This window comes from Hordeum vulgare, chromosome 2H (genome assembly GCF_904849725.1).
Source record: "Hordeum vulgare subsp. vulgare chromosome 2H, MorexV3_pseudomolecules_assembly, whole genome shotgun sequence".
NCBI lineage: Eukaryota > Viridiplantae > Streptophyta > Magnoliopsida > Poales > Poaceae > Hordeum > Hordeum vulgare.
This window is the reverse complement of record NC_058519.1, coordinates 27,104,195-27,109,033: the sequence shown is the minus strand read 5'-3', so window position 1 is coordinate 27,109,033 and position 4,839 is coordinate 27,104,195. Positions and strand designations below refer to the sequence as shown.

Below are 4,839 nucleotides of genomic sequence, written 5' to 3'. Positions count from 1 at the left end.
GATGAGATCGTCATAACTTTTACGACGATTGTAAAAATGTCGTAACATGTTCTAACTAATCAGAACTCTTCCCACGGATCAATGACATGACACCCATCCATCCATCCATTTATCTCACCATCTCACATCCATCCATCCATGTATTTACAGAAAAAAAGAAAACCCCACCCACAGCCAAACCCTAGCTCAGACCCCTCCCTCCTCCCCATCTCCTCGCCGCCGCCACCTCCTCCCCGTCCCCGCCCCCTCCCGATCCAGTCCTCCCTCCTCCCCATCTCCGACGAAGCCGCCCAGGCCCCAACACCACCGCCGTTGCCCCCACCTGGTGCTCCGCCGGCAGCCGCTCCCTGAACCCGAGGAGCTACACGCCCTCTGTCGGTGGTGTCGATGTCGCCCTCGGCGGCGGACGGAGGGGGCGATGGGGACGAGGAGCTGACGGCAAAGTCATCTCTAGCAGCTCTACCTCGAGGGCAACACGCTCGCCGGCGGCCTCGAGTTCCTGGAGGCCCTGGTGATCCGCGACATGGGGCGGATCGGGGTTGCCGTCCCGAGCACCCTCTCGCGGCTCACGCGCCCCCAGCAGCTCTACCTCGAGGGCAACGCGCTCGCCGGCGGGGTACCCGGGAAGGTGATGTCCAGGATGAGCTCCCTCCGCTACCTCTCGCTCGCCGGCAACCGGCTGGAGGGCACGCTGCCGCCGGAGCTCGGGGATGTTCGCGGTCTAGTCCGAGGAGCTCCTCGTCGCTTCCGTGGCTTAATGACACGGACATTCTCTCTTTTGCTTCGTTGTTCATTTGTGATGTTCTGCACTGCAGTAGAAAGGAATCCAGGGGAGAAGTGTAGGAACTGGGCATCGAGGACGTGATGCCGGAGCGGCTGTCCGGGCTCATCAGCGGCTACGCCGGCCTCGTCGACAAGGTCCCCTCCATGAAGGCATTCTACTGGTACGGCACCTTCCCTCACCGCCACCAACCCCCTCTGTCGGTTCTTGCACCTCCTGCCTGTGCCGTCCCTCTCGTTTGCTACTGCTGTGGCTGTCGGGGTTGCGCCCGGTAGGTGCTCGACGAATTGCCTGCCTCGGATGTCATTCTTCCTTGTGCGGCTGCTAGTTTGGAAGGCCATGTGATCGCTTTAAAATGACGGATTCAAGTAGTAAACCAGCTATTTCTCTTGGATCCAGGCAGGGGAACCAGTCTAGTCATTCCAATCAGCACAGTCAAACTAACAACTAAAGCTGATTCAGCTAATAGAAAACTTACTCGGGAAAAAATCACAGCACCCTTCTTCGGATTGCAGGTTGTTTGATGCGTGCGTCCGACCTGTTCATGTCGATCCTAGCTGAGTTGCTTTGCTAGAACTACTGTCTATAAAGATTAGTGGTTGAGCTGAGACGCATTGCCCGTGGACGTGGAGTGAGCTTTCTGTAAGATGCGATTGTTGATGCAGCTAGTACAATAGAATTTAGAAGCTGGACGTAGTTCTTAGTGCTTGCTGTATTTTGGAATGAAGGCACCTGCTGATACATTTTATTGATGGAAAATTCAGAATACAGCAGTGTAGAGATATGGCCGTCCTTCAACGAACCTGCCCAGAATTTCAGGACGTGGATTTTTTAGTTGTGTTGTGGGTCATAAAACGTGCTTGTTCTGCATCCACAAATGGTCCGACACACGTAAGTACCACCCCCAATCAGAAGAAATTTATGAAAGTCTGGTTACACAATGCTAGCCCAAAGAAGTTATTGTAACAGTATCATGCATGATCCCTGGACTATATTGAGAGTTTGGTACCAAGGGAAATGACTGCAGGGCTTCAGGCTCCCAGACAGCATGCGTATTACTGCGGTGAAACGAAAAATGTTTTGAGATATGTGTATACAAAGCAATATCAGCATGTGGTGCTAGGATGGCATCAAAGATGTTTGCTGGATTTATTATATTGCCATGTATTAGAGCTGTTTTTCAACTGCAATTTCTTCCCTCCTAAGACTATACATTCACTTCACACGACCATGTATATTTTATTAGTCAGTGTATATGCTGCAAGATTGTTACCATTGGATATCACTTCATACGCAATGAACATCTTTAGTATTATTAATTCTGCTAATTTGATTATATCTCAAACGTTACTGAATATGGTTTAATATGTTTTTTTACTACTTGATTACAGGTGGTATTGTAGAAAGGAGACTAATGTTGATTCCTGCTATTAGTCTCACCATTGGCTCCCTTCAGTACAGTCTGGATGCCCAGAGGTTTGCTCTTCTTGTTCATTTTGTAGTACTACTTTACTCTTCTCACTAGCAAAATAAACTGAAAATTGAAATCAAAATTGAAATTAAACTGAACCTTCATGATACTCTCTCATCTACCCCTGGGTGTATTTTTAACTTGAAAATCTCTGGTGCACTGCCATGATGATGTACTGGGAGTACAAGCTCTCTTCTTTTCTCTGCACATTTGCTTGCTGTGATTTGCTTGCACACACGTACTGGGAGTAGTCCCTTTTTTCTCCCGAGATTCAGATTATCATGTGCTTGCTTGTTACTATCAGATTTTCATGTTCTTGCTTGTTTGCTTGAACTGCTTGTTTGCTTGCAGTAGCATTAGTAGTTCTGTTACTTTAATTAAACAAGCAGTGGAGAAGTTTATTGCAGTGCATGTATTTGATCTAGTTTGATTATTGAACATGATAGCTACTCAAAGAAATTTTGTGTGCTGGTGGCAAACTGCTATTGCTGTTGTCTTATTCATTCTTCTCTAATATCTGCTGTTGCTGGTGTCAAACTGATCTATTAAGACTTGTTGGATCAAATAAATGGATTTATTTGATAGAACGTTGTCCTTAGCATAAGTTGTTGATCAAAGAAATGGAGTAAATTGAACCTTCCAGGGAGTATGTCAAACTGCTATTGTTATTGACCTGATGTTGCTGCTGTTGCAGGAGAAGAAGGGGCACGCCCAGGAGAATAAGCAGTAGAAGATGAAGGCCCTGCAATCAGCAGTTTCTTATGCATGTATTTTTTTCAGTAGCAAATCAGTAACTATGTCCTGCTTTAGAGTGATGCACTTTTAGGTTTTATGCAGTAGTCCACAGTTAATGTTTGCCCCCAGTATGGTGGATGTATGGTTGCATGTCAACAACTACCACAAGCATTTATATCAAAGAAAAATGGGTGTACTGTACTCGGGCTATAAGAAGACACTGGCATACCAACTAAGATATGTTTCATTGTTGTCCACTCAATAATTGCTAGTCAGATAAACGTAGATTGCATGGTCCTGTTATGATATGTTGACGAATAAATTTCAGACTGGAACTATAGATGCAAACAATGTCCTCATTCACTAGCCTGCATCCCCATCGATAATATTTGCATTGAACGTGCAGCGGCAAAGTTAGGTACACGTGGGACTGGCTTATGCAAAAAGTGTTTAACTGTTGTTGAGATTTCTTCACCTATTCAGGTTAGTTTTTTCACAAACTGTTTTACCATCCTATCTCACCTTTACTTTAGTTCCTCTCTCTCGTTCCTGTCTACCTGTTTGCTGCGTGCTTCATGCGTGTGCCGGTGGGGTTCGATGCGTGCTAGATAATTTATTTAGTAAATACAGAAACCAGGATCTTAGATTTACTCATATTGAACATTCACTACTCGTCTACTCCCAATGTTCTCTTCTGATTTATTTGCTAAATAAAGTAAACCATGCAAACTAGTTATATTGCAACTGTGAATATTTTCAGGATATTAGTATAGGATAGTTTTTCTGAAACTTATTAATATAATCAAAGGAGCTTACATAAAATTTACTATATTCCACAGGTTCAGTGAATACCCAAAAAGCCCAATCAACAAGTAACCATTTCCGAATTCTTATTCTAGAACAGATGATGAGTATGCTCCTCTCTTTCTAGGTACCTTGCAAAACTATTTGCGTTTTTTGTCGTTCGCGTTGCGTGGCCGCTTCGTTTGCTTGCACTGTGCTCCGATCTGGTGAAGGGCGCCAAGGAGAAGCAGCTCAAGGTCAAGGGCCCCGCCAGGATGCCTACCAAGGTGCTCAACATCACCACCAGGAAGTCCCCCTATGGAGAAGGTAGTCGCCTACCACTCATGTGATCTAAAATAACATTATGTAAAACAATCTAACGAGCTATGGGTCCAGCCAAATGCTGAACCATCTATTCCTTCATATTCTTAATTAGTGAGTGGGGCAAATCTTTTACTTCGATTCAAAAATAGTCAGGTTCACAAAATTTGCATGCAGCAGCAGCATGTAGTGCATGCATTAGTCGTATCAAGTCCTGTCAAGTAATATTAGTAGTTTCATTCAGAAAAATGGACTGCAGAAAGCAGTGGATTCTTTGGTACAAGATAAGTGAATATCACAAATGTAAGACGTTTTTGGCAGTTTAATTTGTGGGGGTCCTTTCATTACCCTGTAGGCTTGTACATCATTATGTGTCTCTTCAATGGTGCTTAGTGGCTAATTTTACTTGCTCCAGTCATGAGATCTAGGTGTCTGTCGACAAGTCAGCGACATTGTCGTCGTCTTTGCATATTAATGCTGGCGAATTTGTTTGCCTTAGCGTGTTCTGCGGAATGTGCTCCCACATAGTTGCATAGGAAAATCTGGGCAACTGCCCCTTCTATATTTGTCGTGCTCGTTGTTATGTCCAGTAGATGTTTTCATTACCTTGTTGTTACGTGTCTCTTCAATGGTTGCTATAAACTAGATGTCGTTAACTGTGTCCTAAGTCCACTGTTCCATGTGCCCATGAACTAGGTCCTTGTTTATCGATTTGTTATTGGACTGTTTAATGTTTTTTTGTTTTGTC

At 44.7% G+C, this 4,839-nt stretch overlaps 1 pseudogene; it reads left to right on the top strand.

Annotated features, from left to right (window-relative positions):
- Nucleotides 1-351: 351 nt before the first annotated feature.
- Nucleotides 352-3,249, top strand: LOC123425143 (annotated as a pseudogene).
- Nucleotides 3,250-4,839: the final 1,590 nt, after the last annotated feature.